General features: G+C 35.3%; 1 protein-coding gene across 1 annotated transcript in view; it reads left to right on the forward strand.

The window, feature by feature from the left end:
• Positions 1 to 3,362: 3,362 nt before the first annotated feature.
• Positions 3,363 to 15,000, forward strand: part of LOC135200834 (transmembrane GTPase Marf-like) — a 79,801-nt gene continuing 68,163 nt past the window's right edge. The window contains 1 exon segment of the mRNA XM_064229523.1: positions 3,363 to 3,472. The gene's annotated coding sequence lies outside the window, so the exon portion shown is untranslated.

Raw genomic sequence — 15,000 nt, forward strand, 5'->3', positions numbered from 1 at the left:
AATTTCAGTACGTCTACTATATTGAGGTCTAACGTAACAAAAACAGTAAACAGCTGATACTTACCAACCAAAAACTATCTTAGCCGTCTTAGAATTAAGCATCTGTGTGGAATTAAATCAGCGAGATAGCTACAAGACATACGAACAACGAAAATGTTTACATGTGGTTATGAGAGTTGCTCTTGCAGAGTGCAGACTACGCACGCTTAGTCTTGGACCGTCACAGTGTTTCATAATTTCCTTCTCTTGAGTTTTTTTTTACCCTTTTTGTCCCTTGGACACCCCCGTCAGCATAGTAATACCACGTCGATTGCAACCTTTGATGAAGGTAATGAGTTTTAACTTGCTTTTAATACTGTCTACATTAAGACGCCAATTTGTCTTTCTGAGTAGTAGTTCCGTTTCAAGATCCTAGAAGACTTTTACTATATTGTGAAAAGAACCTGCACAGGATATCATTATTCCTAAATAATTGAAACAACCTCATTAATCCTCTCTGCCTCTAGCAAAATCTTTGTGTGCCTAATCTGTACAGACACACACACTAGATTACAATTCAGATTTACCCGAATATCACCGAAACTTCTAAAATTAATTTTCTTCCCTACCAACATATCTTTTCTTGTCAATGAGTGTTACTTGCCTAAAAGACATCTACTAGTACTCCTTAACACCAGTAAGTTTCTCGATGGCAACCTCGGTGTCGTTTATTGAGAAATGAAAGTAAATGGAGTGTCATCAGCAAATATCTTGAACTTCACCCCACCGTCTGTAAAACATTTGGCGATCCACTACGATCAAATAAGCCCGAGGTATAACATATTCGCCTTCGTCTGTCGTTTCCAATAGAACTGTGTGTGAGTGGTATTTTCTATATGAAGCAGATTATTTCTCTCGTTTCTTGGTGGTGAAGACATCTGATTTTTCTCATTTCAAAGCGGTACTGTTATTTATATATTAGGAATCTAGTCAACCACTTTACACGAGAACATTGTCTGTCAGAGTAATTATTCTTTCTATTTTTATTTTTCTGCTTTAGGTAACCTGACTTAGTATTTTTTATTTGCTTGACCAATTTACCCATCAGCTCTTTTATGTTTCTTCCTTATTTGTGACAGAACATTTTTTCTTTCCATTTTATCGCTCATATTCTAAATATATCATAGGACTGAACATATTCCATACAATAGAATAAGCGTATTCCTATCGCTCAACGAAGCATTTCCAAGTGATGATTTCCGTTGATTTTTTTTTTACGCATTTGTTCATTTTAAGAACGTTAAACTTTTTTTAACCACTGTGAACAAACCAAAGTGATTTGCTTAAATTTCTGATGATCAGTACCTAAATATCTTCGTGATTGCTTGGTCCCCTACTCTCAAGTTACTAGCGCTGCTGTAAGAGTTAGACATGCTGATGACCCATATAGACTATTCGAAATTAGTGTGAATCATGCAATAAGAGGAAGAACCTTTTGTTATGCTGCACCGAGACTCTTCAACGACCTTCCACTTGATGTCAAGAATAGCAAAAATGTGGCAGCTTTCAAGAAAAACCTGAAGACTTATCTATTTGGAAAGCGTTATAATAGTGATAAGAAAACCATTAAGCCTGAATACAAATGCTAGCGAATACTGAAAAGATACAGAGCAAAATATAGACTGGAAAGAAATTATTTTCACACATCAAGGCCCGCCTGAACAGACTTAGTGTCTGATGGAGGGCGAGAAATAAACCCCTAAAAGTAAAAGTAAAAGTAAAGTAAACGAGATAATCTGAATAAAGTATATGCAACAAAAAAAGTGAAATTACTAAAGGATGAAATCTATTATTAATTCAGTAACGAGATAATTGCAGTGTAACTGCTATTACTGAATTAGGTTAGGCTTTGCTATCTTGTGACATCAACTTAGATGTCTTGTCGATTATCAGGGTGAATTACAAACCCATACATACTTTATTTGACTTTTCTGGAGTTATAAAGAGTTATGTAGGCCGCTTCTAGCTTTGAACATGAAATCTGAAGTATGATATAATGAAACTAATGACATTTCATCAAATGATAAAGTACTCTCCTGCGTGCGTAGTGTCAACATTTATCTTTCATTTTGCTGTAAAAAAAAAAAAACAAACAAATTAACTTTTAATTTTGAGGTTGAAATGTGAATTTTGTAACTGTAGTGAAACTTTCACTACTACAAGCTATTCTTAATAAGAAGAAATCGTGTAAGCGCTAATATTTATTCAAAGTCCATATTGTATTGATACATGGAATTGCTTGTCAGTTCCTGATTACCTCCAGACAATAATTGATCACGACCTTCAGAGAGAAACAATCATTACCGGTAGTTGTGTTCTTTCTAGAACCACTGTTATTCATTTGCTTTGGTGTCGCATGCTGTAAGCCTTGCGGTAACTTATGCGCATTTTAGCAGTATGAGCTATGGTTTGATATACATAAAATTGGCTTTATACTAAAAATATTACATTTATAAGAGAAAATAGAAGTCACTTTGTAGGAAAATGTATATCTTTTTGTGTTGAACGTTTCCCCATTTTGCTGCGGATACTTTTTTGTAATATCTGTTATGTATTGTTGATCAGCTGTTTCATGGTATGAAAAGCGCAACTGTAGAAAACAATATTTGAAATACTGTCGTAGCTGCGATTTTATCTGTGTTTTGTGGTACCGATAATATAGCGTATGGCCTGAAATAAGTAACATGATTTTCCTATGTGAAAATCTTCAGTATTGCTGTTTTCTCCTGACGGTCGTTTCATCAATCACCAAATACATCGTCTGCAGTGATACCACTGCTAGGGGGATTTCTTGATACTAGGGAATTGACCATTCGTTTAGGGAATTCAGGATTGAGCTGAAATTAATGTTAGTTCGTTTTTAACATGACACATGAACGAGCAAAAACATGCATTCGCATACTTTAGCTGTTTAAATGCATACATAATGTGTGTGTCAGATTCCTGTCATATATATTTAATACAGTTCCTTACTGAGGGTCATGGGCTTTGTTGCATAACACACCATGTAGAATTATTCATGTGACGTTATGAAATGTGTATTTTTTATCATATCATTATACTAATGATCTCATCCTGTGTATTCTATCAGAATATCAGTTGCCTGATTTTAACGGATTTAGATGTTCAGTTCACAGCTTAATATGGTTCGATACATACCGCAAATTTCCTTATTTGACTGTCATGTGTGTTTGCGTTTGTTTATGAGAGGGAGGGAGGATGTGTATGTTAATGAGAGAGAGAGAGAGAGAGAGAGAGAGAGAGAGAGAGAGAGAGAGAGAGAGAGAGAGAGAGAGAGAGAGACTAGGGATTTAGGGAAGATTTTGTGTTACTTTGGGGGAAGTTTCTTTGACTATTTTGGCAATACTGTTCAGTCGTCAAGTGTGTATGTGAAAGCAATTGGATTTTACTTATTTTGAAATTACGTTCCCTGGTAAGCTTCCTGCGTACATTGCAAGTATGTTTGATGGTCGTAGTTAGATTTGCTGAAAGAATAAATCCAACAGATGTCAGTATAATAGGAATTTGACATTAATGGAGCTCGAGTTACTGAAGGCAATATTATTGTTGTCCTTGCTCCTGCCCAGCCGTAGAATCTTAATGATTTTATTTTGGCGAGTTCCTTCATAGGAAATTCTTGGGAGTAAATGTGATATATTTAATATTTAGGAACATAATTAGCAGTGCAGAGTCTAGTTTTCAATCGGTATCCTTATTTTTTAAAATGTATTTCGCTTTGGGTGTTAACAGGACTCCCGGCAGGATTTTATCCAAGGGGCCTTTCTCGTTCTTATGAGTTGTAAATTACCGCTGATGGCAGGACATTTGTGACATCATCCATTCTGAAGGAGAAAACTTAATTTAGGTAGGTTAGGGTATTTTTGTAAGCACCACGCCTCTTAAAATAGGCGCTCGCCTTGGCTAGGCAAGCCGGGTAGCCAAGCCTTAGATTTCGGCCGTGTGGGCCATCTTACAGGAGAGAGAAAATGAAATTTAGCCTACCTACTAGTAGGTAGCCAGATTAAAAAAGTTTTGTTTCCTGACTTTATCTAATAAGCTAGTTTAGCCACTCAAGATGCCTCTTTTCACTGTTATAAACCAATAGCTTAATGGTTGGAAGTAGCCCAGTGGTTGGGTTCAGTCAACCATGTACCGTAGCTAGCTACTAGGAATAGGTACTACCTACCTAGGCTAGCTAGTGGTCTAGTATGCCTGCCTGTCTTGTGGCCCCATAGGCTATTCACTGTTATTTACTAAATTGTCATTTGGCCTTGTTAAGTGAACTTCTGTCTGATTCCATTTCCTATGTTATGTGTGTTAGCCTAGTACCTATAGGTATGCAATGACGATTCAGGTATTTCTACTGAATAGTTCCGCACGGACTGCAAGGAATGTAACCGCGGATACGACATCCACTAGGGATTGGGGCGTCCAATGTATTTCACCGTGTTTAGTACTGGCCCCTGGAGGTTAATTACAGGCGTCCGAATAAAAAGCGTAGTACTTAAAATTCTTGTTCAGGAGGTAAAACTGCATAGAAAACCGCAACTGGCATAGTCTAGGCCGCCGCGGATCTACCGTAAATTGGCCTTTAACATGATAACAGGAGGCCTAATGAGGTTTTTTGTCTTTAATACTTGTTCTAGATACTGGAGTTTTTTTTTTTTTTTTTTTTTTTTTTAGTACATTTAGTATTGTAGACTTACTGGTACCCAAATATTTACTGATGAATACTGTTACCTATTCAAATTTTTCAAAGGTCTGTGTTTATATTTTAACATAAATGCAAGTGGGGTTCCTGATTGGATTTTGTTTGGCTGGGTGCATTATGAGTTAGAAAAGCTGGCATATTGCAATATATTTTGTGGTTTTCAAATAGAGGTATGGATAATTGGAAAATGCTGATTATGATAGATAGAAGGTTGAACAATGATGAATGAATTAATTTACATGTCACTAGGCCAAGATTCATAAGTTCAAGGTGCGTACTTTTATTTGTGTGTGTGTGTTACAGCAGGATTGTAGTTAGCTAAAAGCTTAGTATGGATACTGAAAGAGGAAAACTTGGAAATTGTTAACTCTCTCTCTCTCTCTCTCTCTCTCTCCCTCGCCGGTTCTCTTCTCTCTCTCTCTTCTCGTCTCTCTCTCTCTCTCTCTCTCTCTCTCTCTCTCTCTCTCTCTCTCTCTCTCGAGTATTATTCATCTGGCTCATCCTTTAATTTTTACAATCTCTCATTGTTTTTGGTGTCTGCTAAACTTAGTACCAAACTTTCATTGGTTATTTAACATATAGTTTTGCTAACATGGTAGGTATATGTTTACTTAGAATATTGTTTGTGCTTTGTATACTGTAGTTCAAAGCTGCATTCAGTAGTTTTCCCTTTGAATATAAGTAAAAATGTAATGCCGTTAACTTTCCACCTGTATATTTACAATTTACTGTGGAATGATCATTCACCTGAAGGAAAACAAGCAAAAAGCTGTCAAAGCAGTAGTTTTGTTCTTTCTTCCTTTCTTTCATGACTCCTTCCAAGTTGATACTCATACAAATATATACAGAATATTTTATAGAAATTAATCTCACCAGAATTTGTGTAGTACTGTATTTATTTTAGGAAGTAACCATAATTAGTGGGAACCTTTATATTTTCTCTTTTGCTTATATGTCCACTAATTTTGTGCTGTTTGCAGCCTCACTTGTGGAAAGGATGCATCCCAAACACCAGGTATGGGTTAAGTGATATGAAAGTATCATCATTATCCCAAAATGTAGTTAACATCCTTTGCTATGATTATTTAAACGTCTGATTTTGTATCCCTATGTTTATATTATTGTCAACATCATTATTCTTATGCATGGATTTTTGGCCTAGTGCTTTTAACAAATTTAACATTTTCTTTTTATTTATAAAATAAGTAGCAAATGCTTATGACATTTATGCGACATCGTTTATGGTATCGTTTTTTATTGAGTGATTTTATAATGAAAAAAACATCGATTCTGAGGATAGATTTTTTTTTTATTCATTGCATCCTTGGTGATGTATAGCTGCGACGTTATCAGTGTAGTATTATGGTGAGATATCTTTTTCACAGTAAAAATTAATGCAAGGGTTAGGCTAGATAAAATGCAGATAATGTGTTAGGTGTAGCTTTTATGGATGTACTGCGAGATCTGGAATTGCAGTTGTTTGAAAACCTTTTTCTTTCAGGTTATATTTGTCTTGTTGCTCATTTCCATGTTATAGGCTATTCATTGGATGTATTACATAAAAAATAAATGATGTAGAGATACTGCATGATACTTTATGCAATCATATTGTTCTGGGTGTCGAGAGTTAAAACGGTGATTGCTTCCTTTTAGTCCTAGCATAGCTTGCTTTGTAATTTGCTTTTCTGCTGTTAAAGACTGGAATAACAGTGCATGCAGTTTATATAGCAAGTTCAGTGCTTGGAAGAACGAGAATTAGCTCTCTTACAGTTCTGACAATCTAGGATGTTAACTACCTCGGTTTTACACAACCCCATCCATAGTCATCTTTTTCAACTTTGAAGATGTGTAGTCATGTGAATTTTTAGCGTTTTAGATCAACTATAAACCACCTAGCTATCTTGCTTGCTTCCAAGTACTTTTATTGAAGTAGTCTACATTAATGGTTATGAAATGGTCAGCCACTTCTGTTTCGATCATAGTGGGCTAGGTGTATGCAGTGCAGGGCAGATCCCTCAAGCAAAAGTTTTGTAATATAATAAGTTGTATAATTTTTTTCCATGTTGCATATTTTACATTAAAAGTTTTTGGAAACTCATATATGCGAAATGCATTGTAGGAACTTAAGATAAGGAAGGAGAAATACAGAAGTTATAAGATGCAGTTGTGATTAAGAACTTGTGACAGATATATACAAACTTCTCTGGAAAGGTATTTACACTAAGGTCTAATGTTTGAGTGCAAGTTCCTTTACAAGCATTATTAAAGGTCTGAAGTCTACTGTACAGTAACTGAGGCAGGTTAAAGTATTTTACCCAAATTATTGTTAGTATGTGTATTTAGTTTTCAGTTAGTTAAAAGCCTAGAAAATTATATTAGAAAAAATTTTGCTTACAAAGTCGATAACTTTAGGCTATAACGGACAGCTTAGCATATTAGTTGTTATTCTCTTGAGAAAAAATTGCTCCCATATATTCTATATACTATTTCTTGCATTTTTTTGTTGTGGGAATCGATTTCCCATTGGTTTTGTTTGAGTGGGTTAATAGAAAAACAAAATTGTGTTCTTATGAATTATGGTTTGATAAAAAACAAAATTGTTTGTTCATACGAACTATATTTCTTCCTGTTTACATACTGTATATAACTTATCATTATGAGTAAATAATGCATATATTGCATTTTTGAAACAATGCATCTATATATCATAAGTCGTTTGAAGATAGTATGCAGCATAGGTATATTAATTTATAGTGCATGTTTGCTAGGGTGTTTATTTTATTTGGTGCCATTGGTTTAGTAGGCTACTATGAATAATCAATACTTTATATGAGAAGTAGACACTGGTTGTCTGATAATGGGAACATCTTTCATAGCGCTACGATTTGATTCTAATTCAGTTTTGGAAGTGTTTAATTGTACAGTGTAGACATAGTGTTGGCTAATGCTGTTTTTCTTACTCTCATTTCATTTTATAAATGCATTGGAGTTGTCATAAGGACTAACTTCATTACCAAGTGTCTCACAGAAGTCCATATATTTGTTGCACTATATATTACATTGCATCTTCTAGTACATGATCCTTGGGACTACAGAGTGGATACAAATACATTACACTATGGTGTTCATTAAATTGTATTATAAAAGAATTTTGATGTTTTTAAGAGCTGCCTCATCAGTAGAATACAGCCTTTTTAAGTATCAGACTGTTGCTCTTTTGTTTTGGCAGTAGGATAATAGCCACAAACTCTCAGGTATTGGGACAGCTGTAGTATTTAACTGCTATTCCTTTATATATTTGACGTCAAGGTTTGTAAATGGTATCTTTTCACTTTTCACATTGTTTTTGTCAGTTCTGTAATTAATGATTTTATGCATCTTGAATGGCAATCTTTTTAGTTAGAGGGATATGAGCTACATGACTGATTATGTGTTTGTCTTTTTTAGGATTTGAGTTTTTAATGGCTTTTATACATGGTTTGAAAACGCTAAGGGAAATTTATGGAATCCATATGAGTACTGGTAAGCAGGGGAGAAGTAAATAAGTATACTGCAATTATAGTAAAGTGAGCAGGTGCAGTAGCATTATGAGTAATGAGAATAAAGGTAAATTCTTAGGAATGGTACATTGCCGCATTGTGCTAGATAGATGGTTTTAAATAAAAAGCTATGGTGTTACTTAGATTGAGCTAATGAAGTTTCGTTAGCCAAATTTGTAATCTGGGATCTAGTACAAATAAATTCATTGTTCTAATGGCCTCTTTTATTTGTGAAGGCTGGAGGGTAATAATGGAAGAAGTCATTTCTGAAAGGCTGATGTTGAATGGTTTTGTTTATACTGAAAATGTTGAGTGCTATGTGTGGTGCTAGGAAATGTTGCAGTTTGTCTGACAATTGATCATTTTACATTTTTTCTTTCTAGTCTCTCTTTTTATTTAACATTTTTCTTTGTAAAGTAACAAGAAAATCAATTACTAAAGCTTTTGTAATTTTGAAAGTGATGAGTATGTAGATGACAAGCTTTGTTAACTATTTATATCGTTCAGGCCATCTTGAATAAAAACTTTGTTGTTGCAAATTTTATAATTAACAGCCTTTGAAACACTGATGTTTATCAATTGATTTAATATTTGTTTGTTTTCCGGAGCTCAGTAGCAAAAAACTGTCTATAGCTTTATTACTGAAAACCCTTTTTTTTTATCTGTGTTGTACTACAGTAATATAAAAAAAAGTGATACCAATGTGTAGCATGGTATTCTATTTGCATTTACATACTTGCCTCATGGAGGATTAGAATTTTTGGCTTTGCATGTATTTAAAATTAATTGGTTTTCAAATCTATTTTTGTTTCAAACACAAGTATTTAGTACGTTATCATATTTTATTTAGCTGCACCCTGCTTCTGCCTAAAGATCTTGTGCAAATGATTTAAATTATAGATATAACATGCAGTGGAAGCTTTACTTTTAGGGCTGATTTGTGAGGCTGACTAATTTTATAACATTTTCCATCACTGTGCTTTTATGATCTGTTCACTAAGATGTAAAATTTTTTTTTTTTTTCTTAATTACAACCCATCCGCTTTTATGATTTTATGGTTCATCTTATTCTTATTGGCTATGTTATTTGAAAGTATTTTCTTAAGATACATATTTTATATTCATATTGTTAAAGGGACATTTGTTTTCTGATGTGTCTTCAGCTTGGAACCTGTAGTCTGATGATTTATTTACTAATAATTGCTGCAGGCTTACTACTAATGTTATTTCTTGGGTTATAATAGGATGTTTTGTGTTTCATCATTGAAATTAATAATTTAATAAGATGATATATATTTCAAAGGGTACTTTTGATGGAAGAACTGTTTTTAGAATGTTTAAAAGCTTGGTACCACACATGTACTTCAGAAATGGACTTAACAAAGTTAGGCAACTAACTTCTATATCAGTGATTTTGACTTGTACAGTTTGGCCACCAACACCCTCTTATTATTCTTTACTTTACAATTTTTTCCCAGGATGCACTTTCTCTTCGTGTTTTAATGTCAAAGAATTTAGGGCATTCTCAAGTCTGCCATCTTTAATGGAGTAGAAAAAGTGGCTGCATACGTTTCAAAAAAGATATTTTAGTGTAAAATCTATAATCTCTTTAGTGTCCTTGAGAATGCTCTGCCATTATCTGCATGTCTGGTATTGTAAGTGTTTTCTGTAATTTTTTTTTGAGTAAGTACATTACCGTATAAGGTGCAAAGTTATTGTTTTTGTGAGCCCAGTTGATTGGAAGAATGCATAAGGTATTAAGTTGAATAGTTATTAGGAACATTGCATATTTTTTCTATTTATTTATATGCATATTTCTTCTATTTATTTATATGCTTCAGTGGTGGAAAATTCATAATTTTTCGGATACAAACACTCCCCTACACTTTCATATGGGGAGTATTACCTGTGCTGCACTGAGCTCAGCTGTTTCTAGACTCTTCTCTTCCAACAAAACCTTTACCTCTACTTTGGAATGTCCCTTGTCTGACCCATGCTGACCTCCATTGTGTTCTCAGCTGAGTTATCAAGGTGACATCTCTAGACATAGTGCTGAAGCATTGTAGTCTCTTCATTTGTGCTTTTTGGGGGTTATTTTTAATTCCCCAGTAGTCCTATAATGTAATATATACTGTCAATGACTGAAGTGTCAATTCATCAATTCTGTGGTGGATTTTCACATAACTTTTTGTGTGAGAAGAAATTCTTGGTCATAAAAGTGTGATTGAACATGAGATCGCAAACTGGGTTTGTTCAGTCATGCCCTGTTTTTTGATCATGTGATCAGGTGTAGTGGTTCAGTCGAGCAGTGTTATAAAACGTATTCAGAGGGTGATTAACACGTTGGTAAATACGTAACTAGTAGTATTTATGAGTGTCCTTTTTCTATGAGTATAACCAATTAACCTGCCTAAAAGAATCCTGTACGTACCTACCCTCCTTAATTGTACCATTAGTAGTACTCATCTAGGTTTTAATTTTTTTTTTCCCCTCTAAAAGGCAACCAAGGAATGGAGTCATATTGTAGACCTCATTCCTCTCTCTATCTTTATACAACATATCACATTCAAATTGGAATCAGTATCTTCCATCCTCCATTGGTCTGAAGGGTACAGAATTTCAGGTTTTGGTCCACTTGTTTTCTAGATGTCAAAGGTTTATCTAGTCAGTTATCTGTGCCAGCTTTTTGCCCTCTGCATTGACTCTTTCTGTGCCATATAATTCTTTTTTTGCATAATGGCCCTAGTTTCATTACTTTTTTTGCCCCATAACCAAGAAATTTGGTTGATTTTGTATGTGCAGTGATAGGTGTCTGTTGGCTTTTCTTACGCTGTAGTGTAACAAAGTATCTTCCATCAGTTGTCTCTTATCTAGACAGTACAACAGACTGAATACTATTTCATCCATGTGCTCTGCAGAAGTTGTCCTTCATGGAAGATGGCTGATGAGATTTTGTTAATATCAGCTCGTCCAGATTTAGTATGAAGTCAGTTGGGAAAGATGAAACCAGGTTCTCATTGTAACAGAAGACTGATTGTCTTTGCTTATGAGAGAACCCAATCAGTCTTTTACGTGAATTACTCTTAGCCCTCTTTCACTGGAGTTTTTCTTATTCGCATATATTTTAAGGAGGTTGGCAGATACTCTGAATATGCAGGCAGCAGGTTTTTTTTTTTTTTTTTGAGGGCAGTCCTTCTCCCCTACTGTTTCAGAACATTTTGTTTATAAGTGTCAAACCATTGCTTAATTGGAGTTGCCTGTTGTCACATTACACCAATGGCATCTTGCAGAGTTCAGGTCTATTCTTAGATGCATGAGGTCAGGATGCCAGTTTATACAGTCAGACCTAGGATGTTACACATTTGGGTCTTGACATAAGATGGCCTCAGACTTTCTTGGTTTTTAGGCTGTCACTTTTGTGTGACTTACTACTACTTTACATTTTTGTCAGATTTGGACTTTGGATTTGGTTTGGTCATACTTAGTGACAAATTTATGTAAAGCAGTCCTCTCTGCTTATGAGAATGATGTCATTATTACACAAAGTTTAAAATTGTAGGAAAATGTTATAAAAAGATTTGCAAATATACCAGTATGAGAATTGAACATTTGAAGTATTTTATTTTTGCCATCTTACATTATTTTAGTACATCAAGTCAGCTAATTGTTAGTGGTTCTTTTTATGCATTTTGTAATGTTTTTGTGCATGGCAATAGAATCCAACTTTTTATTGTGCATATTCATTTTTTTAGACTAGTACTTATAGAATTATTTTCACTGTAGAATTATTTTCAGTGGAACACTTAGGTACAGTACTGTATCTTTTGTTTTGAATTATGGCTTATTGAATGAGCTGTGGTTTTGGTGCCTTTTTGGAATTCCTACTCTGACTTTCACTTACATTTCCATTGGTAGTATTTTTCAGTCTCAAGATCTCTTGGAAATGATTTAATGTGAAGATTAGCAGTTTATCATCAGTTTTGTTAAACTGTATAACTTATGATAAACTGAATCAATAAAGCACAGTGAGAGAATATCAGTAGCATTGCCTGGTCATGTTACGTGTTACATTGTCTTGAAGGAAAATTAAGAATATTTGGAATACTCTACATTTTAGAGGTAATACTAAGCATATTGAATATATTAGCAGTTTCTGACTGTTGAAGAAATATACATATGTCCTTTTAATGATCTATCCTTTTTATGGAAATCATTTTGTTATAATGCCCTTCATAGAGAAATATCATTCAGCACGAGCTGGAGGCTGGAGACAGCCTTTGAACTTGATAACAAGATGGTTACCTGGTAGTTTTGGGGTGGGGTGAGAAGTGGAGCACCCCACACTCATCTGCCAACTGCAAGTACTTTTCTTACACCATTGTCTTGTGAGGACATCTTGCTACACCCTACATGACTGCTAAGTTGAAGTGAGTTTTGTATTTTCAATAAATGTGTCATATTCAGAGATGTGAAGGGTGTCAGCAATTTTATTGAACTTCCATCCCCTCCTTTCCTTAGGTGGATCCCTACTGTTTAGTATACTTTCATTCTCCTTTTAGAATCAGCAGTGCTACCATTATAAGGGAGAATTTGCTGCTGTTGGGAAGTTTTTTGGCAAAGGAGGTAGCTTTGGAGTGTTAGCCTACCACATCATCATCATTGCTGAGCACTTCCCTACTTGATCAAGTATACACCCCTTTCCAGTGAGAGGATCAGCATTTTTACTGTTGCAGGGAGAATTTATTGATATTGGGAAGTTTTCAATGGAGGTATCAATCAAGATCTCTTCCTAGTAAGTTGGCCAGTAATTCATGAACACCCATGGATGATTAACTAGCTTCTGGCTAGGCTGGCATGGGCCTCACGAAGTGTACTCAGTGCTTCTTCCCAGCTCACGTGGAGACAAGGACTGCTTCCAATTCTTCCTCTTGTGTTTCCTGGCATTTCAGAGTACGTAATTTTTTGGTACATAGGTGATGAGGGCAGGTGCCTGTAACATCAGACCTTATTTACCTCATCCTATCGAAGGGTCTTTACCCACAGGTTTCTAAACATTTCTTCTGGGACTTGTGGTGGGTACTGAGCATATTGTTTAAGTACCCAGCTCCATTTGGACAGAAAAGCATCTTAATGTGGATACTTGGAGAGCATAAGTCTTTTATTGAATGCTAGAGTGTCAGCCTAAGTGCTGGGCTGAACATAGATTTAGGTGGCTACTTAGTCAAGCATCCAGTCTCAACTAAGACATGACTCCCTTAGCTCTTCTTTGTAACAAGTAGGTGAGACAGTAGAGGTATATTCTGATCCAAAGATATAGTTGCCTTCCATCTTGTGCAACCCCTTGGGTTGGTCTTTCCTTACTTGATCTCTCCTTTTGTGATTGAGGCTGTCACCCTCACCAAGTCTCACTCAGACCCAAGGCCCTACTCATTCTGTCATCCATATGCCAGACCAAGTGGGAGGTTAAAGAGTCATTGCTTTCCTTGGCCCTTGCTTACTGTTGCAACTGGAATTGTGGCATTTTTGGGTGAGTTTTCAACTTCTTGTCAGTTGACAGAGACAGTCCCCACCTGAGGAGTGAGTTTCCTTTATAAAAGGTGATGGTTTGCAGTCTATTTAGGACAGAAGGGAGATATGAATTTAAATCACAAGTACCTAATACCAAATCAGGATTTTCAAATGCATTGGATTAAAGCTGTTAAGTTCAGGATGCAGATCTCACAATCCAATGTACATTACATTACGTATATCTATTCAGTATAAAGTCTTGATATGTTTAAATTCTTATAATTGTTCCATATATTCGCTGAAAAATATCCTTCTCTTACCCCCCCCCCCCCCCCTCCCCCCCCCCCCCCCCCCCCCCCCCCCCCCTCAATATTATGTCTTGTCTACAGAGAGCATTAAGGGATAAAAGTTTGCCAGGAGAGGCATGTGTGGGAGGTCACCCATTACTTTTGATCACTTCCTAAGTTTGTCACCTTTTGGAACATGTTTTTGCACCCTGAATAGGGATTGTGACCAACAATAGGAATGGGAGGAATTAGATATATGAAAATTAATAGTTTTAAATTTTTCATCTTTTATGGTGCAATACACCTTTATCAGGAACTATGGGTGCTTAGTTTTTTAGTATATTTGTTTGTAATCAAGATGATAAAGCACGGATAAAAGCAAATATTGTATCCATAAAGCTTTAGCCTAAATTTCATTACCCATTTTTAATTAATTTCAAATTTAAAGCTAAAGATGCCAGTGCTATACTATTAGTTTACAGCATTATTATGAACTCTGATGCAACCATTTAGTTTCATTCACAGTTTTTGCTCAGCAGGGATTGCTTGTAGCTTGTTTTGCTTGACACAGCAGTGCACTGATTCATACCATACATGTGCAACCTTTTTTTTTTTAGTGGAAAGTGTTGATAACTGCATTGGCATCCAAAATAGTTAATTTAGACTCCATAGTATGTAATGCTAGCGACATGATAGTATAGGCTGCTTAGTCAGCGGTTTATTCAAAGGTATTCAGCCTCATTATAAGTGTGAATTGACTTCATCCCTGCTCCTGCTCCAGTGTTCTTAAAATCTTTTGGCTGTTTATTAGCACTTTACTAAATATTTATTGCTGTTGTAGAGTAATCAAAGTGACAGAAAATAATTTCATGAGTACAAAGTTGTTTACGTGAATGTTTGGATATGCTGCACAAAT

The sequence above is a fragment of the Macrobrachium nipponense genome, chromosome 27, assembly GCF_015104395.2.
Source record: "Macrobrachium nipponense isolate FS-2020 chromosome 27, ASM1510439v2, whole genome shotgun sequence".
NCBI classification, from domain to species: domain Eukaryota; kingdom Metazoa; phylum Arthropoda; class Malacostraca; order Decapoda; family Palaemonidae; genus Macrobrachium; species Macrobrachium nipponense.